Source organism: Myotis yumanensis, unplaced genomic scaffold (assembly GCF_028538775.1).
Source record: "Myotis yumanensis isolate MYYU_CA2020_CCGP unplaced genomic scaffold, mMyoYum1.0.hap1 SCAF_4, whole genome shotgun sequence".
Classification (NCBI taxonomy): domain Eukaryota; kingdom Metazoa; phylum Chordata; class Mammalia; order Chiroptera; family Vespertilionidae; genus Myotis; species Myotis yumanensis.
In genome coordinates this window covers 80,343,055-80,366,610 of record NW_027223755.1, presented here as the reverse complement: position 1 = coordinate 80,366,610, position 23,556 = coordinate 80,343,055, and the positions used below count along the sequence as shown (strand labels likewise).

The 23,556-nt window shown below is 51.3% G+C and overlaps 1 long non-coding RNA gene across 1 annotated transcript in view; it reads left to right on the top strand.

Annotated features, from left to right (window-relative positions):
• Window positions 1-1,094: 1,094 nt before the first annotated feature.
• The window catches only part of LOC139008202 (uncharacterized), a 37,413-nt gene continuing 14,951 nt past the window's right edge, over window positions 1,095-23,556 (top strand). The window contains exons 1-2 of the long non-coding RNA XR_011471116.1: window positions 1,095-1,172; window positions 14,515-14,597. This is a non-coding gene — a long non-coding RNA (uncharacterized lncRNA). The remainder of the gene's footprint in view (window positions 1,173-14,514; window positions 14,598-23,556) is intronic.

Below are 23,556 nucleotides of genomic sequence, written 5' to 3'. Positions count from 1 at the left end.
CTACCCCTCCACCTTCTTAATCTTTCACTTCTTCCTCCTTCACCCCCTGCTGCTGGCGGCCCAAATTCCACCTCAAATGTATTAATTTAAAATATTAAAATTAATTCAGGTTTTACGAAAGAATTTTGGGCTTTCTGGGAGTGTAACCAAGCTGAGGGTTGACTCATTTCACCCCGCAAAGGGCTCTGCTCTGTCTAACACCCATGATCCTCAGGTAGGAAGCAGGAGCTCACTGGGCGGTTCACCAGCCCATCCCTCCCCTTGGGGGGTGAACTCCAAATGGGATTTAGTGCTTCTGTTGGGGGCCTGCCTCTCAGCCGTCTGCTAGAGCGGCTTCAGGCCCCAGCAGCCTGGACCCAGTTTTCTGAGTTCTGTAGTGTTTTATGAGGCTCTAGGAGCCTCGATTGAGCCTGGCGGTGACCCTTTGCAAAGGCTAGAGGAAAGGATGAAGATTATGGTGGTGGGAGAGAGCTTTGCAATGGGCCTGCGGTGAGCCAAGCCCCTCTTGTCCAGCCCTGTCCCTTTGAGCAGCTTTTGTCCAGAATCCGGAGCTGGAAGCCACTCTCAGCTTCGCAGATAATGGGCGTGTGGCCCCGGTCTCCTCCCAACTGGGAGTCCTGAGGGCAGTAGCTGTTCTCCCTTATTTTTTAGGTCATCACTTTGCTCAGGGTCTGGGAATACAGTAGGTGCCTAATAAATGCAGTGTGGAACTCCGTGCCCAGCACACCCTCTCTGTTCAGTCATTCATCAGACAGCCATGGCCCCTGGAGAGTGGGGTTTGGAGAGGTGGCCTGGTGGGGGTTGAGGGGTGTTGTGCAGAGGCTTCATGGGGGGCGGTTGGGAGTCCTCCTGCCTAGGCTGTGGCTTTTCACCCCCGGGCGGCAGCCATGCACCCGGAGGAGGAGGTGTCTGCAGTCTGTGCCATCACCTGAGCTGCACCGGCGGGTTGGATAACAATTATTGGGAGAGGTTAAAAAAAATCATTATCAAATAACTACAGCCTGAAAAAGTTGGCGGGCGGGATGGAAAACACGGCCTGGATCACGCTGTGGCCGCCGCCGCCGCCGCCGCTCCTGGTGCGCAGCGCCGCGGTAGCCAAAAATGGGAGGAAGCACATCTGTAACGCATTTATGTGATGTTCACCTTTGAGACCGCGCGGCTGGATGGAGGCGGTGAGTTCACGCGAAAGGAAAAACTCTTTAAGAGGTTTTCCTTAGGGGACCTGCCTGGTGCAGGCGGCCGCGGGCCCGGACGGCGGGGAAGGGCGCCCTCTGCCCGGCGCGGGCGGAGCGGGGACGCGAGCCGGGTGGTGCGGGATGGGTAAGGGGGAGGGTGCCAACTCTCCGAGTCTGTTTCCCAGTCTGTATAAAGAGGTGGCTGGATTCTAAGGGCCCTTCCATTGGGGACATTCTAAGAGTCCCTTTGCTTTCATTCTATACGTGTCCCCGATGGAAGGAGAGGAACCAGCCCTTGGGTGGGGAACCAGCAGGGAGGAGCCCTCCCGTCAGTCCTGTGGTTGCCGGGCCCCTGTCATTGCCTCCCCGGCCCTCTCTCTACATTCCAGAGCCAGTGACGTCTTCTGGGGGAGCGTTTGTCTCCTGAAGGAGGCCAAATCCACCTTCCCGAACAGTCTGTGCTCAGTTCATGCAAAGTATTGCAAGGAGCCCCACTTCTCAGGGGAAGAGGTGCCCCTCCAGTGTTCTCATTTCTAGTCATTCTCATCTCCTGGGTCTTCAATAAACCCTCAGGCCCTAACCGTTCCTGTCTCCCCTCAGGCCCCTTTGCCCTGATAGGACCCCTGCACCCCGCCTCTGGAGATTTCCTTCCCAGAGGGGACAGCATGTGCTCCACCCTCTTCACTCCCCTTCCCCAGTCACTTTGAAGTGGGCCCAAGTTTGCTCACCCTCACATCCAGAGGAAAAGCAGATTTCAGGCTGATTCAGGCCTCCAGAAGGGCCTCTGAGCTCTTTAAAGTTAGAACTTTTAAAAAGCTCAGTGGGCTGTGGAGGGCTGGAGAGACGTAGGAATGAAGTGCAGGGACTTCTCCGGCCGGTATCTACACACACACACACACACACACACACACACACACCACTCACTACCCCACTTGCCCGAGAGTGGGGCAGAGCCGGAGCACTCCCAGGGCCAGGATTTCTACGCATAATATTATGTGGGTCCCAGCCTCGGCCCACCAGGAGCACAGAGCACCGGGATATGGTTAGGTGGAGCCAGAAGCACAGACGGTCCCTTTGCACAGATCGTGGTCAGGTGTTCACTTCAAAATAGTTAAGATGGCAAATTTCACGTTATGTGTATTTTGCCATAATTTTTTTTAAAAAATAGAAGCAGAGCAAGGATTTGAACTTGGGTCATTTAACCCTAGAATCTGTGCTCTTATTTCTGCACTGTACTGTATACCTGGAAAGTGCTCCATAAATATTGAAAGGAATGAATGGGAAAATGAGCGACTCCAGAGGCTTTCACACATGTCAGATTTCCTTCCACTCCCTGGCACCCAGGTGTCCTCATCTTACCCATGACCCTGAGCACATGCGATTCCCCATGTGTGTCTTCACAGTGATGGTTGGTGAATCCACCACTGCGTTTTCAGCTGTCTCTCTCTCTCCCTTACGTTTCTCAGCCCTCCCTCAGTGACCTCCTGAGTAGCACTGTCCTGTCTGGTTGTGGCAGCAGCCAGGCAGCTGAGGCACTAAGGGACGGCCTCTTGGGGCTCTCACATCTTCTCCTCCCTCCTCAGGTGCTGCTTTTCATGTGTACCCCGCCTTCTCCGTGACCATGATGTGAGGCAGGGTCTGAGAGATTTCATGACCCTTCAGTGCTGACTTCTTTCCTAGCTCTTGGAGTCTGGTGGCTTAGTAAGGTTGTTGGCATTTCATCTGACCCATTCCCCTGAGTTCTGGTTGCATTGCCACTAAAATTGGGAATCCAAGGGCCTGGCTTTCTATGTCCCACCTGGCTGTGAGAATCCTGTTTGTGGGTAACCAGATGAGAGCATTTCTTTCCATATCTGGTCAGAGTTTGACCAACACAACCCTAGGGCATGGTCATCCCTGGTTGCTGTTGGAGAATTTCTCTCAGTTAAACACAAGTCAGCTACGCCTCTCTGATCATTGCATCTGCTCCCTACATGGCCCAGAAGCTGCATAGGTTGGGAGGACTGGACAGAAGTTCAGGGTTAGTTAGGTCTGGGTCAGCCTTGAACTCCTGGACTCTGGACAGGCCCACGGGGATGGCGAGGGCATGGCTGGCTGGCTTATATATGACTAGAGGCCCAGTGTACCACATTTGTGCCCTGGGGGGGTGTGGGATCCCTCAGCCCAGCCTGCACCCTCTTGCAGTCCAGGACCCTGGGGAGCGGGCCTAAGCTGGCAGATGGACATCTCCCCCAAGGGGTCCTTAGCGCTGCCATGGAGAGGGACCCGTCACTACCACTGAGCGAGCTCACCAGCCCCCTGTGGGAGTGCACTGACCACCAGGAGGCAGCTCCTGCATTGAGCGTCTGCCCCCGTGTGGTCAGTGTGCATCATAGTGACTGGGTCATTCTGCCATTCGGTCGATTTGCATATTAGCCTTTTTATTATATAGGATTGTGGATTAGGACTCCAGGCTCTAGCCCTCCTAGGGTGAGATGCAGATTAATGTTTGGTCAGGAGGTGGTTCCTCACCTAGCTGGGCATCTGGGGGCAGGAGCAGATTGGAGGAGAGACAAGACACCTGGCACTGAATGAAGCTGAGGATGGGGCTCCAGTGTTTGGGAGGGACAAGGACGGTCAAGTATGGACAGGACCCCAAACTGCCAAGGGTCCTGAGCAGGTTAACAAGGGCAAAGTGGGACCTAGGGCGATGTGGGCCCAGGGCTTTTTAGCCCCCAGGAGGATGCAGGTTGGTAGAACTGGGCCACAGGTCAGACGGAGCAGCAGGAGGTCTTTAACTGAGGGGGAGTATGAGGCAGGGTCCATTTCTACAGCAGATTCTCTCACTTTGCATTAGTCATGAACAACCCAGAGTTCCTAATTCAGGGACAAACGCAAGCCCCTTAGCCCAGCAGACCTAGCCACCCCTTGGTTACCTAATTGGTGAATTATTTGCAGCTCCCTGTCCTTTCCCCACAGTCAGAGGAGCTCAGGACAAGCCAGCTCACTTCCATTTGCCTAACTAGGCCCCATGTGGGATGGAGCCTGACACTGGCAGGACAGCTGGACATGACTTTGGCATTGACTGCCTGAGGCCTACTTGTCCCATGCAGTCTGGACCCTGAGCCGTGCGGATGACTGAGGGCCCACCTGGGCTTGCTGTTCTTCACCTCACTTTTCCCAAGAGGCTGGTTCTGGCACCAACTGTCACCAAATGGTAAACAGCCCAGCACAACCCCCACCCCCCTAAGAAGCTTAAGATAAGAGACACCCCTGCGGGAAGGAAGAAAAAAACCTAACAGGAAGCCAAGTGGGTAAACCGTTACTGGCATCGATGTGAGGGTTGCGTCTGTTTCCCAGGCAAGAGAGGCTGTGCCTTGCCCTCCCGGCTGTCGTGGTGGTGGTGGTGGTGGTGGGGTCACAGGGCAGATCTCTGTGCATCTGGGAGCGGAATCACCAGGTGATGCAATTTCCTCCCGTGATCCTCTGGGTCCTGCCAAGGTCCCCCTACCTGGCCTCTCCTGAGGGGCACGCAGTCAAGGAGACAACATACCAGGTCAGACAGGCTCACCGTGAAATGGCTGAGTGCCCTCGGGGGGTCACTTGGCTCTCCTGAGTCCCTGACCTTTCTGAATGCGCCTCCTGAACCATGCGGTGGTGATAAGAGTGCTCACATCATGGGGTTGTTGAGGGGACTCACCAAGATAATGCAGGTGCAGAGCTTAGCACAGTGCCTGCTGCACCGTGAGCACCCAATAAAGGGCACCTGCTGTCCTTGTCAGCCGAGGCTGAGTGAAGCTTGGGAGCTGGAGACAAGCTGGTCGGTGCATTTTGCAGACCTGGAATCTGGCGAGAAAAAAAACTGAGCCGGCCCCCCACCTGAACACCTTCTATTTCATTAGAGATAGACGATGGGAGTATCTTAATCTTAACTGGAGAAGTATGAGTCAAACACTTTTAATTGAATTCACCAACATTCATGAAGCACTGAGTGTGTGCGGGATGAGAGGTTCATAAGAGGGCAGAGCTCGCAGTCTGATGGGGGACTGGAACCAGTGGGAGGGGCTCGGAGAAGCAGGGGAGAGAGGAGGGTTCTCAGGGCCAGGGTCACCACATTGCCCTCCCCTGGAGCTAAAGGGAGTGAAGTGCAAGCTGTAGGCCGGGACAGCTATGGAAACAGACTGAGGAAGGGGTTTCAAACCCACTTCATGCCCTTTCTCCTCCCTCTGCTCCTGGCGTCGGCCCCACAGTGTGTTCCTTCCAGTCTGTGCCTTTTCTCTGCCTGAATCTGCAGGACCGTGCCGCCATGGTAACAACGTCCTCAGTGGGCTCCAGAGTTCTAGACTTGTGAGGAGTGGGATGTGGGAGGAAGGGTGGGGGCTACCCAGGTCTCCCTAGCTGCAGAGTGTCACCTCCTAGTCCTCTGAAGAGCTGACCCAAGGGCAGCAGGCCCCTCTCCACCTACTGTCACTCACCTTCGTTCATCTTTTCGACCACTGGCACTCACCCCTGAGCACCAGATTCCAAATACCTGCTGCCCCCAACACCTCTGCCTGGATGTCTGCGGGGCATGCCCAGCTCCCCAGATTTCACACTCAACTCTCACTCCCCTCAGGAAATGTCACCACACTCCACCCCCTTGCTCAGGCGGGAAACCTGGGAATCCTTGACACCTCCCTCTCCCTCACCTTCCAGCTCCAAGATGCAACCTCACCGTTTGCATGGCCACTACCCCATGTCAGCTGCCATCCTCCATTGTCTGGGCACCTGTACTGGCCTCAGCACCTGTCCACCTTCCATCCCTTCTCCACAGAGCAGCCAGAGTCATTCTTAAAAATGTCAATCAGATCACGTTTTTCCTCGCCTAGATCTTTCTAATAGCTATCAGTTAGACTTAAGATGAAATCTGAATGCCTTGCCATAGATGAGAAGGCCTTCCATGACACTGTATCTATTTGTGTGGTTTCATACCCTACCCCAGCAGACTGTAAGCTCCATGAGGGCAAGGACAGAGCCATTTTCACTCACTTCTCACTCCAAAGTGCCTGGCACTTGATAGGCACTCAGTAAATATCTGTGGATCTAACTCTTTCCTGACACGCTCACTCATGTACTCACTCATCTCACAGCTATTTACCCAGCCCCTCCTTGGCGCCAAGTCCCACACTGGTTTGGGGAAACCGAGGTGAATCAGAGGGCCCTCCTGCCTGCTGGCATTCCCAGGCTGGAAAGTGGAGAGACACAGAGCGCCCAGCAAAAGTTACAAAGCTCTGAGCAACAGAATCACCCTTACTTACCAGGCTGTCTCTCTGGTTTCTGTGAGGCAGACCAATACTGTAGGGCATAGGGGAGAATCCCAACCCTCTGTCATTGCCCTGAGCTGAACACATTGTGAAGAACTTCACACTTTCCCCATAGGACCCTCATATAACCCATCTCCGTGGGTGCTGTTTATTGCACAGGTTATGCAGGTGGAGAAGCTAAAGTTCATAGAGGGCCAGGGATTTGTCCAAGGTCACACAGATAATAACTGCAGGAGCCAGGTTGTATTGATTGTTTACTGAAGGCCATGCTGAAATCGGACCATTCTGTCTGTATTTTTATAATGATTGCTCACACACTACCCTGTGAGGTAGGTAGTAGTATTTCTAAGTGCTTAGCTAGGAGGCTGTTGTTGTTTTAATTGATTTCAGAGAGGAAGGGAGAGGGAGAGAGAAACAGAAACAACAATGGTGCAAGAGAATCATTGATTGGCTGCCTCCTGCATGCCCCCCACTGGGGATTGAGCTCGCAACCCGGGCATGTGGCTGGAACTGGAATAGAGCCGTGACCTCCTGGTTCACAGGTCGATGCTCAACCACTCAGCCACACTGACCGGTCAAGGAGGCTGTTTCTATACAAGGTTGGACACAGCACCTCAGGCAGTCTTTTCTGTTTTTCACTGCAAGTTTCCAGGAGGCAGGGGTGACGTCTGATGGCCTTCTCTGAGGTCTGTTCTATGAGAGGAGGTGACCAGGTGCCATGGAGGGAGAATGAAGGCTGAGATCTAGAGAGGGTCAGAGATTTAGGGAGGGCAATAAATATAACTTTTTCCCATCTCAAGTTCAGAACCCAGTTGACAGATATGTGCAGGAATTGGAGCCTCTCTGGGGCAGCTGATTAGAATGGAGCATACCCAGAAGGGGACTAAGCGGGCATGGTCACTTCCTTCTCCCAAATCCACCAGTCTCGTGAGTCTGCCCTTTTCCCTGGGGGGCGGGGGGTGAGGGGGGAGGGAGGAAGTGAACAAAGAGCAGGAAGTAAAGGGGGCTCCCTACTCTCAATGTAACTTCAGGAGTGGGGCACAAGTGCTCCCCCAACAGATAGAGTGTTCCAGCACTCAATGAATAGTAGCTGTTATTATCCTATTTCCAGGTTGGCATGGACTTCCTTGACCACCCACATATATTATTATACAATAGTATTATCTATTACATAACATAGACTAGTATTAGCCCTAAATGTATTATTCTACCCATGATATTATTCCTAAAACCCCTTCCATGTGGGCTGTGAGATGCTGATCTGAATGAGGCTTCCTCCTTCTCTCTGTATTTGTGCTGAGCTCTGTGCTGGAAATGCCATTTTGATCTTGGTGAATTTTCTCAACACATATTTGAAATCTGTTTTTCCTTCTCTCACTGTAATTGCACAAGGAGTTAAGTCCCAACTGAGTTTCCCTTTGGTGGCCTGGCCAGGAGCGGGCTGGGTTTGACACAGGCACAGGCTCCACTTCGCAGTGTTATGATGGGAAGAGCTCTCAAGGCCTCAGTTTCTCAGCCAGAAAATGGAGGCCCCAGTACTTACTCTTTTTTCTTCCTTTCTGCTGTGGTCTGAAAGTTTGTGTTGCCCACCCCCAATTAATATGTTGCATCCTAACCCCCAATGTGATTTTTGGAGGTGGAGCCTTTGGGGTGATTAGGTCATGAGGATGGAGCCCTCATGAATGGGATTAGTGCCCTTATAAAAAACACCTTAGAGGTAAGCTCCCTTACCTCTCCTACCATATAAGGGCTGTGCATGAACCATGAAGTGGGTTCTCACCAAACACTGACTCTGGGGTGCCTTGATCTTCGACTTCCCAGCTTGCAGACTGTAATAAATTAATTTCTGTTGTTTATAAGCCATTCAATCTGTAGTATTTTTGTTATAGCAGTCAAAATGGACTAAAAGATGGCCGGAGGCACACACTCAATAATATTCGTGGGTAATGGACATGTGTTGTCTGTCTGCTCTGCACCCTTTTCTTCCTTCTTCTAACAGACCCAGTTCTTCTGGCCATCGTGATCGGTCACATGATACTGTCTGGACCTATCACAATCCTTTCCTGGGACATCAAAATCTAGAGTGGAGAGAGCAAAACCCCTCTTGTGTTCTGGTCATAGAGCTTGCAGAAGTGAGCCTGAGGCTGCCAGTGCCCACGTCCCCTGCCTCATGGAGCTAGGGGATCTGCAGTGAGAGTGGACCAGGCTGGCCCCCTGAGAGAGGCAGAGATAAGAGGCAGAGCCTGAATCATGCAGAGCCCTGCCTCCCATGGGCCAGCACCTCCCCGCCTGACTACATTTGGGTCAATGAAGTCAATAGAGTCCCCATTTTTGCTTAAGCTTATTCCGGTTTCTGTCATTTGCACCTAGAGTTTTAACTACTGCCTGCATGGGAAGTTCTACTGGAATACAAGCAGCACAAGAACAGGGACTTTGCATTGTCCCCTGCTGTCACTTCAGCACCCATAAGAACTCTGAGCTTGTGGTAGATGCTCAATAAGTATTTGCTGAGTGGATGGTTTCGTTGTTGGAGTGGCCCTATCAGAATAGAAGCCCAGGTCCTGCATGATGACACCTGCCTTGTTTCATCTCCTGCTTTTCCTCCTTTCTCACTTTCTTCTTTCCTTCTGCAGCCTGGCCCCCAGCTAGCATTCTAGCATGCAAGAATTAGATCAGACCCCAGGCCTTCCCAGAGCTTCCACCCCATCTGGCCCCTCCTAGGCCTTCACTATACTATTGTCTGTGTCCATGGGCTATGCATATATGCATAGGTTAATCTCTCCCAGCCACCCTCCCACCCCCACCAGAGGGGTTTATATTGAAAAGGGACAGGGTGGGGCTCAGTCAGCTAGGAATATGAACCTGGAGAACTAAGGTCGCAGGCGGAGGCTGTGTGTGTGTGTGTGTGTATGTGTGTGTGTGTGTGTGTGTGTGTTGGGGGAAGGCATGCCCTCTTGGGAACCCTAAAGCTAATCTCTCCGTCTAGAAGCCCTGACACTCTATCGTGATGGGGGCCCCTACCCCTGGCTGTCCAGATTCTAGGTTTACCTGGGAGAGCAAGGCCTCCAACTCAGAAAGCTCAGGGAGCTGGAGATAAAGAGGAGAGGATGGCAGCCAGCGAAGTCCCTCTGGCCCTTCGGCGGCTCTGTGTGGATCTGGCCCCATCTCTGCTCTGGTCATTCCAGCCCTGGCCTCCCCGTTTGAGTTATTAGCTGTGGGATTGTCAGATGGCGAAATGAAGGTTCTCAGTATGTCCAGGAGGTTGCAGGAATTCATTTCACACTTGAATATTTTTTTCTAACACCTACTAATGTCCTTCATGTTGGGCCCAAAGTTCTGGCAGCTCTCTTCTCACAAAATATTCAGGGACGGGGCCTGGAATTCCTCCTGCAGTGGCCAGCCACAGGCCTGTAGGCAGGTGGGTGAGGCAGGGAAGACTTGGGGGCCTGTGCCGGGAGCCAGAGGGGAGAGAGGAGGTGGGTAGGGAGATCCAGGTTTAGTTTCCCAGAAGGCAGAGAACCTGGCTTCCTTACACCGTTACTGCCTTTCTCTGAGACTCAGTACCATCACCTGTAAAATGGGCATAATTCATCTTCCCCTAAGGGGTTCTGGAAGGACAAAATGAATCATGATGCGGATGCTAATGCTTGGGATAGGGGCAGGTCCCTAACAAGGGATGGATGTGAGCAGCCAAACCTCTCTTGAAACCCCCTGCAGAAAGTGGAACAGAGAGGCTGTTTTCCTGGCCAAGGTTTCTCTGCCCACTTGGCCAAAGTTTCCTTCCCTGGCGTTTCTTTTGAAACGTTACGATGCACAGGGATTTCCACTGTCCGACTGACTAGTTGTTAAGCAGGACTTTGTTTGGTCCTTTCTGAGAATAGGACCCCGATCCTGCCTCTTCTCCGTGCTGTCATTCATTCCCTCTCTGTTGTTGGAGGTGGGGGACAGAGACAGAGGCAGGCCCTGGTGGGGGCAGTTGGGCAAACTGCACTGACCCTCCCTGGAGTCTGACCAGCTGCTCTCCAAGGGCTATCACTGTGCCCCAGTTTACTTATCTAAAAAAAGCAGAGAACTTGGCCTCCCTGATACAAGGGTGAGATATGTGTGGTTGAGGGCGAGGAGAGGGCCAAGCAGAGGGAACGGCCAGGAAGCATGTTCAGAGGCTCTTCCTGCCCCCGCCTCCACCCCATCAACAGCATCTCCTATGGCCTCCCAGCAGCCTAACCTCTATAAGGACTCAAAGGAAGCATCTAGAATGCCCATACTTATCACAGAGAAAGCCAACAGATCCTTTGTGGATGGCCGTCCCAAGTTCCAACCCAGAAAGCTTGTCGTGTGAAGACTGCTTGAATTCCTGCAGTGCGACCAAGTGACAGTTCCGACTACCCTCCCTGGCAGGAAGGACTGTCCTGACTAGCCACGTGGGGTGACATAAAAGCCATGCCTGTGCCTGCCTCACCTATATCAGGGAGCCACCAAGGGGTGAACACGAGGTTGCATCCTACACTTGACCAAGAAGGGAATGACCAATGGACACTGTCCTGCAGAGCAGAAATGTGCCAGGAGGTGGTGGTGGGCGGGTCGTGTGAATGGGTCCTACCTGGGTGCAGGCGGTGGTAAGGGGCACATCACCATATGGAATTTAATAACAATAACAGAACTGACTCAGCCTGCTCATACGATCGCCGTGTGCCAGCAATTTTAAACCATGTCAGTGATAAGACACTCCGAGCACTGTGATAGCAGGTACCCACTGTCCGCCTCTTGCAGTGTCATGGGGGTGCAGGCCCCTGGGCAGCTACAGGTGACTCTTCAACTTGTGCTTAGTGTGGGTCCTCCTTTCTGAGTGATTCCCATCTCAGCTGCACGAGGTTGACATGGAAATGAACTCAGAGAGGCCTGGGGACACCAAGAGGTCAGAGTGGCAGCTCAGAAGGCAAGGCCTTTCTCTGCTTATAACCCTCCAGGCACTTCCCAGGCTGACAGGAGAGAGAGGTGCAGGGACCAGGCCCTGCCAGAGTTTGGATTTTATTATAACCACAAGGGAAGTTCTTGGAGGGTTCTAGGCAGAGGAGGCCATGCTCTGATTTATGTTGGGGAAGATGGGGTGATTCAGGAAGCTGAACACAGGAATGGGCTCTAGTGAGACTTCAGAGCAACATTCTTTCATGCTATCTACAAAGTTTTTTCATTGTCTGCTGTGTACCAGGCTCTGGGCCAGCTCTGGGAGGTACCAGTATAAGTGAAGCAGACAGGCCCCTGCCCTCAGGGAGTGCATGACCTGAGGGGGAGGCAGACATTAATTCAGTGACCTCACCAACGTTGACACGCTGACCAGTGCTGGAAAGAGACGTGCAAGAGTCCTGGGCATCAGGGAAGGCTTCCTTGAAGGATGGGTTTCAGCAGAGATCTCATGACACAGTGAGGTAATTAACTAGGTACAAAAAAAACCCAGGGAGGTTGGTCAGAGGCCTGGAGGTGAGAGGCAAGGGAGTGGAAATAAGGCCAGTGTGGTTGGGAGTGAGGGTGCCATGGTGACCTGAGCTGACGAAGGCTTGGTGAGGGCAGGGCCAGGCTTAGGAGCTGTAAAAACAAAAGAAGTCCCCCTGATTGGAGTTGTATGGTTTTTCTTTGTGTGTGTGTATGTTTTTTAGATATAATTGACATATTATGTCTATATGTACAACATGATTCAATATTTGTATATATTGTGAAATGGTCACCATAATAAGTCTAGTTAACTTCCGCTACCATACATAGTTACAAATTTTTTTTCTTGTAATGAAAACTTTTAAGATCTACTGTTTTAGCATCTTTCAAACTTACAATACAATATTATTAACTACTAAAGGCTCGGTGCACAAAATTTGTGCACTTTGGAGGCGGGGTGGTCCCTCAGCCCAGCCTGCGCCCTCTCACAGCCCAGGAGCCTTCAGGGAATGTCGGACTGTGAAGGCTTTAGCACTGCTGCAGAGGCAGGAAAGGCTCCAGCCACCGCCACTGCACTCGCCAGCCCTTAGCTTAGCTTCTGTGGGAGCGCACTGACCACCAGGGGGCAGCTCCTGCATTGAGCGTCTGCCCCCTGGTGGTCAGTGTGCATCACAGCGACCGGTCGCTCTGCCGTTTGGTTGATTTGCATATATTAGCCTTTTATTATATAGGATAGTCACCATGTTGTACATCACATCCCTAGGACTTATTTTATAGCTGGGAATTTGTACTTTTTAACCCCTTTCTTGCACTCTGCTTCCCCCTCCCCCCATTGGATTCATGTTTTACAGCATGATGTAAATGAGAACAAGAAAGCTGGAGCCAGAGGATCCAGCATGGGCCAGGTGGGGCCTGGCTAACCTACCAGGAGCCACTGACCAGGCAAGTGGGAAGTCAGACTGCCAGGCTCCAAGCAGCACATAAGAGCTGTGGGAAAGGTATCGCTGGGGTGGCGTGTGGTCAGTCCAGCAGGATCCATGGGCATAGCTCCCAATGGGCATCAGAAAGCAGCCCAGCCCTCTGGCATGAAGGCGCCAAGAAATGTGACTTGTTCCTTTTACATGCACAGTGACCACAGCCTTTGGTCTTGATAAGTAGATTATGTTGATTCATGGCCTAGGACTTCAAAACACAAAACCACAGTCTGGCTCAGTATATTTCACTGGGGAGTCAAGAGATCACAGGTCATAATGCAGCCACGGATCTCCCCATCTTAATCACAGGCAACTCTGTCAGGTTGACTCTGGGTTTGCCTGGCTTGCAAGAATGCTGTTTTTCTGTGTAATTTGTTGGGTGCAAGCACCTTAGCATGGGAAGAGCCAGAGGCAGGAACTCAGGATGGGTGTGGATATGGGAGGGTTGTTACTGGTGTGTGTGTGTGTGTGTGTGTGTGTGTGTGTGTGTGGTTTTTTAAAGAGTAACAGCATTTTTGAGATATAACTCACATACCACCCATTTAAGTGTACAATTTCATGGCTTTCAGTATATTCACAGAGTTGTGCAACTATTACCACAATTTTAAAACATTTCCATCACCCCCCAAAAGAAACCCCATCCCCATTAGCTTCATTCCCCATTCTCTCCACAACTAATCTACTTATCTCTATAAATTTGCTTATTCTGGACATTTCATAAATGGGATCATTCAACATGTGGTCCTCTGTGACTGGCTTCTTTCACTGAGCACAAGGCTTTCAAGGTTCACCTACGTTATTGCATGTGCTGGTATGTCATTTCTTTGTATTGTGGAATATTATTCCATTGTATGGATAGGCCACATCTTATCTATCCATTTATCACTTGATGGACATTGGATTGTTTTTGCTTTTTGGCATGAATAATGCTGCTAGGACCATTTGTGTACATGTTTTCGTGTGGACGTATGCTTTTATTCCCCTTGGGTACATACTGAGGAGGAGAGTTTCTGGGTCATATGGGAACTCTATATTAAACCTTTTGAGGAAAGGCAGTTTTCCAAAGCGACTTCATCATTTACATTCCTACCAGCAGCGTATGAGGGTTCCAATTTCTTCACATCCTCACCAACACTTCTTTTTAAAAAAATTTATTGGGATGATAATGGTTAATAGAATTCTATAGTTTTCAAGGCAATTCTATGATACATCATCTGTATATTGCATTGTGTGTTCACCACCCAAAGGCCAATCTCCTTCTGTCACCATATAGCTGACCCCTTTACCCTTTACTGCCTACCCCCCAACACTTCTTATTATATGTGTTTTTTTTATTATCGCTAGCCAGTTGGGTGCCAAGTAACATCTCACTGGTTTTCATTTCTCTAATGCCTAATTATGTTGAACATCTTTTCATGTGCTTATTTGTCACTTGTAAATTTTTTTTTTTTGAGAAATGTCTCTTTAGATCCTTTGCTCATTTTTAAATTGGGTTATTTGCCTTTTATTATTGAATTGTAAGGGTCCTTTATATATTCTAGATACAAGTCCCTTATCAGGCATATGACTTGCAATATATTGAGCAGGCTGTTTTGATCCCTGGAAATCATCTTTTGTTTGGTGGATATCTTGCCCTTTTTTTCCTCCTTACAGTGGAATTCCAACTAATAAATGTAGAAGAAATGATGGACTTGAAAATCACCATTTGGCAAATTCCATAATAAGAATCGTTTCAGGTAAGAATCTTTAAAGGATGTTAAAATTGGTGGGCAAAAAGTATATAGATTCCCCCCACAAGACTTATTAATAACAAAGGGGAAAATAGCAACTTTATACTGCAGAAACTTGGCAGGCAAAGTCTCAATCAAATAGTCAAAATTATTATCAGCAATATCAAGGAAAACTGACATCACTAACCTCCTGGTATGAGGCGCTAAGAAAGAGATAACTGAACTTTTGTGGTTTTCTTACCCAAAATGAATACTCTGAATTTATTAATGAGGAAACATCAGACAGAGCTACCAGTAAGTGGAGGGGCATTCTGGAAAACAACTGACTAGTATTGTTTACAAGTGTCAAGGACATGAAAGACAAAGACTAGGAACTGTTCCAGGTTAAAGGAGACTAAAGAGTTATGAAAACTAAAAGCAAGGTGATCCTAGATTGAATTCTGGATCAGAAAAAAGACATCAGTGGGACTACCTGGGAAATTCGAGTAAGGTTTATAAGTTAGGTAACACTATCTCCTGATTTTGATTGTTGTACTGTGTAAGATATTAACATTTAGATAATCTGGAAAAACAGTATATGGGAATTCTTTGTACCATTTTTGCAACTTCTTGGGAAGTCTGAAATTTTTTCAAAATGAAAATTGACAACAAGAACAATAACAAAATCCTGCTATCAAAACTTCTTTTGTTTCCCATTTGCCTAAGGAAGGAGACCCAATTCCTTAGCCAGATTGCCACCAACCTTGATGATCTGCCTCCAACCCACTTTGCGCAGGTGGGTAGCTCTGTAGCAGAGGGTGAGGCTGCCCGTTATCCTGAAGGCAGTGGGGGCCCCGGAAGGATTTTAGCTAAGAAAGGCCATGGCCAAGTCAACCGCATCTTGGTGGGTGGGTTTGGTTGGACATAGAGAAGGAAGCCAGTTGAGAAATAATTTGCAAAGTCCAAGGGAGAAGGAATAAAGACAGAGGAAGGAGCGGACTCCAGAAACGTTTGGGAGGTGACCTCAGTAGGACTTAGTGATGGATCGTGGTAGAAGAAGAATGCGGGGAGCAGGAGTGACTTTACAGTTACTGCTGCTGCGAAACTGGAGGCCAGAGATAGATTCCATTTGGGTGACCGCCCAATGTGCGGATGCTTCACATTTGTCCCTTCAGATGCATTCTCCATGCCTCTCCACCTGCTCTCAGCCTGGAAGGCTGACCACTATGGGTTGCATCCCTTGTGCTCTCGCTGGCTTCCAGTTATGTTCAGTCAATGAGAGGCCAGCAGGAGATCAGAAAACAGGCCGAGAGAGAGGTTCGGTAGCCCCCACAATGCCTACTCTTCCAAGTTTGGCAGTGGCTGCATTTGTTCAACTAAGACAGTGGTTAGCTGGGCAGCCCTCTCCTGTGCTGCTGCTCTTGCCGGCCTCCCCGTGCCCTTTCATGCCCAGAGAGGGGGGTGTAACGGCTAATCCTTGGGTGCCTCACCATCCCTTGTTGATTCTCTTAGCTCTCCCCTTTGTAATTAGTCTCCTTATTAAATTTCTTCAATTACCCCATTTGAGTGCCAGATCTGTTTCTTACCAGGTTCCTCACTAATACACCAGTTAGCAAGAGCGCCGTCTCTAAATTTTGTTATTATTGTCGTTATTCATCTAACACTGTAAATGCTTAGTGTTTGGGGGAAGAGATTGTTGAGATCCGTCTTCACTCCACCAACCATCTGGTGTTCCTCTGTCTCTAGCAGCCCTGTCTGTGCTGTGCGACCTCTGCCCTAGGTCTCAGCTAATTGGTGTAGGGTAGGCACTTGACTAGGTCAATAGGGTTTTCCCCCCGGATATTTCAGCATGAAGAGCTGTGGTCCTTGGTGGTGCTAATGAGCCTTAGACCCATCGCTACAGAAACTACCACAAGGCCTTCCATTGCCACACTGGTTCACGTTGGTTTCCCATCACTGATAGCCTAAAGCAGAGGTCGGCAAACTGCGGCCCCTGGAGTGTGGCTCTTCCACAAAATACCATGTGCGGGCGCTCACGTACAGTGCGACTGAAACTTCATGGCCACACTCTAGGGGCCAAAGAGCTGCATGTGGCTCGTGAGCCGCAGTTTGCTGACCACTGGCCTAAAGGATGCAGCTGTTTATCACGGTGGTGGTGGTGCTATTCACCCAGGTCCTAGTACTGATGGAGCTCTGTCCCTGTGGGGTTGTATTTTGGAGCCTAAACTCTCTCTGGCTGGACACTGAGGTTTAGGAGTCATCTGATATAGTGTGTGTGTGGGGGGGGGGGTGGCGGGGGGGGAGGGTTGAAACCATTGATGTGGGTGAGATATGAAAAGGGATGAAACTTAGTATCAAGAGCCAGTCTTCCAGGTACACACTTCCCAGTGGCATTTGCTGCATTTGTTGCAGGAGATGCGACAGCAGAGGCTCCCAGCCCTCATTGCACATCAAACTGATCATTTTAGTGTTAATAAAATACTGGTGCCCAGGCACCACTTCAGACCAGTTAAGTCAGTCTCCTTGGAGGGGCTTGGGCATCAGTATTGTATCAACCTCCCAAATGATAACAATGTGGAGCCAATGTGTAGAGGAATCAGCTGAGGAATCAGAGGGTGTGCATGGACCTGAGGCGGGGCTGGCACTGCAGGGGGCTGGTGGGCACAGAGAAGATGCAGGAGGCACATCCTTTGTGCTCCAGGATCCTGTGCAGGTGAGGAGCCTCCCCAGCCTGAGACAGTAATTAGAGAACAATGCAAGGCAGCCCGTAATGAACTGTCACCCTGCCAGCTGCCCACTCTCTCTGCTTCGGAAGTTCCAGGAACAGGGAGGTGAGGGGACCGGAGAACCTACTGACTAATAACCCCGCACAGCACACAGTGTTTCCTGTTCCTCTCCTCCCTCAGGTATGTGGGTCACAGATGGACTGTAGGGTCCACACCTTGATTCCACTGTGCTCATGGGCAGTGGAACATCTTTCTAACTAGAGTGCTGGGCAGATGTGAGCTCATGGCTCTTGTCAGAGCAGAGGGCTGTGATGGGATTATTGGTGGCTCACAAGTGCTTGATGGAAAGGCCACTTATAAGAGTGGCCCAAGGACCCGCAACCCCCTGTCCTGCTCACTTTCAGTTTGAAGTGATCGTGTCCACTGCCGTGTGTAGGATGCAAATCCAACCAATTCTACCTCTTGTCTCTGCCACAGTGTCAGGGGTCCTGTGGCTTTGGGTGCCCAGGGATTCTTTGCTGCTGCCAGCGCTCCCACCCCTACTTGTCTTCCTCCCAGGCTGAGGTTGATTGAACTTGGCTTTGGAAGGAAGATCATCTTCCAGGAGCTCCCAGTCTGATGGGGGAGGCAGAAACAAGAACTGACGATTATAGCCCAGCCTGAGCGGTGCATCTCAGAGAGGTATTGATGGCGATTCTGTTCCAGCTCCTCCTCCCCTGATGGAACTCCTTTAAGGCTGTCGTTCCCATCACTTCTTCGGTGAAGCCGTTTCTGGCTCCTCCTGGTAGAAGGAGCTGCCCCTTACGTGTCCTCTCTGAGTCTGTGTTGTGTTTGCCCCCTCCCAGCATCTCCTGCCTACCCTACCGTGGTCTTCTTACGGCTTCCCTCCCTGCCGCCTGGACTCTGTGAGGTCTGGATCTCTGCTCCACTCAGTTCTGGGTCCCAGGAATGCAAGAGGTGCCAGGAACTGTGTCTGTTGAGAGGGTGAGTCCAGTGCCAGTGTAGTGGGATAAAAATCCATCGTTTTAGGAACCGGCACCAAATTCCCCTTAGAAACGAGTTGTTCCTGTTTTGGAAAGTTGATTAGCCTTTCTATGGGAGAAAACAGGGGCTGGACAACTCTACTTTGACAGTAGACAGTAGACAGTAGACATGATTTGAAGGATGAAGAAGGGAGGTGCCAGGGCAGAGACAGCAGAGAGACAATGAGGGAGAAAGATTCTTACAATTGCAAATGAGATCTCTCTCTCTTTCCAACTGCCAGTAAACCTCTACCCAAACAAGTGCCTGGTGGAAGTGGGGGAAAGGACTCACACACCGGCATGGCTGTGGCGGAGGACTAGGACATCTTGAGCAAGAAGCTGAGACTGTCCCCAAACTGAAATGCAGTGGAGGCAGGGTTTCAGGTCACAAGCAGCTCCCACCTGAAGACTCCACAGACATCCTGGGAAAGGGGTTCAGAGTCTTCCACCATCCACGGGCTGGGCTGGGCTGTCAATCATCCTGGTGCAGCCTTGCAACGTCAGCATGACCCTGCTGACCCCAGCCTGCAACAGCAGGGCGTCAGTCCCCTTGAACTTGAATCCTTGTGCTGACCGTGGCAGCAGGGCTGGTGGGGTGGAGTGGCCTGATGCCTCCCGAGGAGCCCCTTGGGAACTTCCCCCACTTGCCCACGTTGGAGGAGGAAGAACTATTTCAAAGGGTTGACTTCTACTCACAGCTGTCCAGGAAACTGCTATTGCTGCCTCCTTCCCTGACATCTGCTTGACAAGCAAACAAATGGAGAGGTTTAAATTTATAAGGTACAAGTAACGTGGGATAAGGGGGTTTGGAAAATATGTTTCCATTGGATTTGCTAAGAAGTGCATGGTAGCTTGAGTAGCAGGCAATGGCCAGGCAGCATATTTCCTCTACACAGACACAAGCCAAGCAGATTATCACTGGCCTGGGGGGGGTCAAGTAGGGATGGGCACACCCACCAAACCCCAGGGCCTCCTGGGAAACTGCCTCTCTTCCAGTCTTACCGAGCCCAGAGTCCTCTCACTTCTCTACAGGTGAGCATGTTCACTCACTGACTCAGTCACTCACGCAGTCACTCTTACTCAGCAAACATTCCCTGAGCATCTCCTATGTGCCAGGACTGCTCTTGATGTGGACTTCCCAGAGTGGGCCAGACATGACCCCTGCCCTCTGGGGGTCACCATCCAGTAAGAACACAGATAGACGTGGCAATGGACAGTTATGCAGTGTGGAAGGGCACTGGCAGGTTTGGCTGGGGGCTCTGGGACCACCGAGGAGGCACCTAGCCCAGAAGAGGTAGAGCTGGAAGCTTCCTGAAGGAGATGATGAGAAGCTGAGTATTAAAAGATAATGAGAAGGAGTTAGCAGAGGTTGAGAGGATTGATAGGCGGAAACAAGAGCAGGGGTGAAGGGGCAACGTCAGGACCTCTGGCAACACCGCTCACAACCTGTCCTGGCCCACTTTGGAGGGTAGGCACCTCTCGGCCAGGGAGGGCCTGACCTGGTGCACCTCTGTCCCTCTCTCAGCCTGCTGCCCCCCACAGGGCCCCGCACAGGGCCTGGCTGGCCGTCTTTCCATGCACAGATGCCTGTCTAAGCCGGGCTCAGCGGAGGCTTCCTGGGCACTTTCCTCATTGTGAGGCTAACCAGGGTCTGGAATTTCAGACACAGACGCCATCTCTGGCCGGGTTAGGCAGATAAGAAATTTATCTAAGGATATGCCATAGCACGAAATTTCCAGGAAAGCTAGAATACCAGAACCAGGAGCGGGCCCAGATCTCCCTACAGGACTGCTGTGTGGGCAGATCTGGCTGGCCCCCATGCCCTCCCACACTAGTCATGGCACTGCCCTGGAAACTGGACATAGGAGCTGACCCCTGCCAATCAGAATGAGTTCCACGTGGCATCTGTTTCCTGGGTCACCCCTCCCCATCCTGAGTCTGGGGGTGTGACTGGTGGAGGCCAGGACAATGATTAAACCCTAGCTGCAAGCGAGGCCAGAAGGTGGATGAGTGGCTTCCGTGAGGGAAGATGGAAACTCATAAGGTAGGGAATTCTCCAGGCGTTGGGCAAGTGTTCAGAGGCTTTTCTCAGGCAAAAGAATGATGCACAGGTGGTCTATACCACAGAAGGGGGGAGTCCACTGTCCAGCACGCTCTGAGCATGATGGACACCCCAAAGGCCTGCCCCAGGCCACTCTCTGTCCTCTTCTTTCATTTGTCCTTTTGCTCATTCATTCATTCGGACCGTCATCAGTAGCAGTTCTTGTGTTCTGCGGGACGCTGTGCTCGGTACTAGGGTCTCGGAGAGGAGTCACATCCTTCCTTGCACACCCCCACACCACCCCAGAAACTCACCATCTGGTGGGAGGAATAAGAGACAGGCCTGCAACTCTGATGCCAGCCAGAGTGACCTTGCCCACATTGGAGGAGGAAGAACTATTCCAAAGGGTTGACTTCTACTCACAGCTGTCCAGGAAACTGCTATTGCTGCCTCCTTATAGCTCTGCTATAGGGCAGTGGTCACTTCTATTGTGGGGTGACTTTGTGGAGGGTAGAATTTGACCCAGGCACTGAAGTGCATGTGGATGGATGGGGGAACATGAAACCCCGGGCAAAGGCCTGGAGGGGCCACACTGAGTGTGCACAGGGCGCGTTCTGGTAGCTTCATATAGTCCCGGTGGACAGGAAATAGGGTGTGCTTGCCATATGTCAGCAGTTTTCAGGAAGGAAGAATTGGGTCTATTTGGCCAAAACAAAGAGAGTGTGAAGTGATGAAGAGGGAATTAGAGAGGGGAGGCAGACAGAGACGATTTTGTACTGGGTCTCAGCACATCAGGCCGAGGACTGGGTTGATCCTCTAGGCAGCGGGAACTATTGCTGCAGGCTCTGGGCAGGCCAGCAGGGTGGGATTTGATCTGAATCTGGCCAGGACCCTCTGCTGATGGAGGGCTGGATGGCACGGGCTGAGGCCGGGAGCAGGGCCATGACCACACCCACCCCAGGCCTCTACCACCCAGCACTGGGCACAGAGCAGGCAATTGAGCACTTGCTTGTGAGCTGAGGTGAAGAAAGAAGGGGGTTGGGTTCTGGCGCTGTGCTTTCTAGGTGTGTGACATCCCCTCTCTGTCTCCTCATCCACCTCAAAGGGTGAATTGGGATGAGGCAGGGGAAAGCCTTTTGTAAACTGTACAGGACTGCATTCGAGTGTGAGGGGTCCTTTGAATCCAGGCCCTGGGCCCATGGCGTGTGGCTGAGCCCCAACGCGTCCCCGGTCACAGGACTTCCTCCCATGTGTGGTGATGCAAGACGAGGGCAGGGGCAGGCTGAGACGGTGACTGTATTTTATAAACGATTGCTCTCAGCCAATCACAGTGCTTTCCAGGGAGCAGGGAAGGCCTGGTTCAAGTCGGCCGTTCCTATTATTAGACTGGGGGGTGGAGATCACTGTTGGGGAGACAGTCTGGGGCAGGAGGCCACTAGGCCAAGGGGTCACATTTTCCTCTTCTGGAAGACACTCTGGCCTGGCTGCGGAGCTCAGCTGATTAGAGCCTCATCCTGATACGCCTGCGGGTTCAATCTCAGGTCAGGACACATACAAGAAGCAACCTATGGATGCATAAATAAGTGCAACAAATCGATGTTTCTCTCTCTCTCAAATCAACAAATAATATTAAAATAAAAAGGTGCTCCAAGAAGGGCCCTGGGTGCTGACTCGGTCATAGTGACCTCCTGAGGGCCAACTGAGGAAGCGAAGCCCTGACCGCCCCTCGGATGAGCACAGAGGTTCCCCTCCATTCTTGCCCTCTGCCCGGGGGGTCATGCTGATTTGCAACTCTTCTCCCTTCTGGGGTTAACGGGAGGATGGAGAAACGGCATCTAGGGCAACACTGCTTTGGTGCGAGGCTGGCTTGCAAGCACCTTTGTGACGTGGACACCTGTTTGCCCAAGGAACAAGATCACTTGGTGCTGTATATCCCTCCACTGAGGGTCTGGAAGTTTCCTTTGTGGTTTTGCATGTGGTTCCGTGGGCAAGGCAGGGCGAGAGGAGCCCAGGGCAAAAGGCCTTGAGGGAAGCAGTGTCCCCTCAAGGCTTAGAGCCGATTGCTTTATTCTAGAACAGGTGACCCCAGGCCTACATCACTGCTCTAGCCACGTGCTGAGCGCCCCTGAGGACAAAGGGAGGCCCTGCACAGGGCTATGAGCACATCCAGCTTCTGGTTTGAGAACTTTTTTTTTTTTTATTAAATATACTTTATTGATTTTTTACAGAGAGGAAGGGAGAGAGATAGAGAGTTAGAAACATCGATGAGAGAGAAACATCGATCAGTTGCCTCCTGCACATCCCCTACTGGGGATGTGCCCGCAACCCAGGTACATGCCCTTGACCGGAATCGAACCTGGGACCTTTCAGTCCGCAGGCTGACGCTCTATCCACTGAGCCAAACCGGTTTCGGCAGGTTTGAGAACTTTTAAGTTCTTCTCTAATCATTCCCTGATTGCCATCCCGAGCGTGGGGAGAGGGCCCAGTCGTCTGCCCCTGCCTCCCCATGTGGGCTCCCCATCTTGGGGCAGGGGACTCAGGGCCAGGGAAGGTGTCCTGCAGTGTCTGTAGGGGGTGTTCCACCTCCGTCAGCTTTTCTTTCCCTTTTTCTTTGTTGTCATGGTGACAGCTGTTGACCTGCTTTGGCAGTCCAGGTAATGTGCATGCACCAGAAATTACAAATTCCACAGAGGAAGTGAGCATGGCCATGAGGTAGGAGGATGGGGAGGCATCCTGCATGGAGTGTGGTGAGTATGCAGTAGAGCCCCCTGCCGTCCCACCTCCCCCCCACACACACACTGTCTCCCCATCTCCTGCCTGGGGCAGGTGCACTGGGCATAGGGAACCCACCTCTTGTTTTTTCTCAGCAGGATGGCATGACTTGCTTTTTCTTACCCCTGCCGGGCTTTGGGGTTCCCATCTGGAAAATGGCAGCTTCCCTCTGGAGAAGTGCCCATGTCACAGGACTTGATTTTGCCTGCTCATGCTTAGCTCACTGTTTCCTGGGCCCGGAATGAAATGTGTGCTGTGGCTTTTTACAGAAATGGCCATGGCCATGGACTCCCCTGTTAGATATGCACATCCCCCTCCATCCCAGGGCTGGTGTTGGGGAACTGGCATGAGATCTGGAGGGAAACCCCTGGGTCTCACTAGCTTTGAAACTTGGGAGATGCCACTTCACCTCTGGGAGTCTCAGT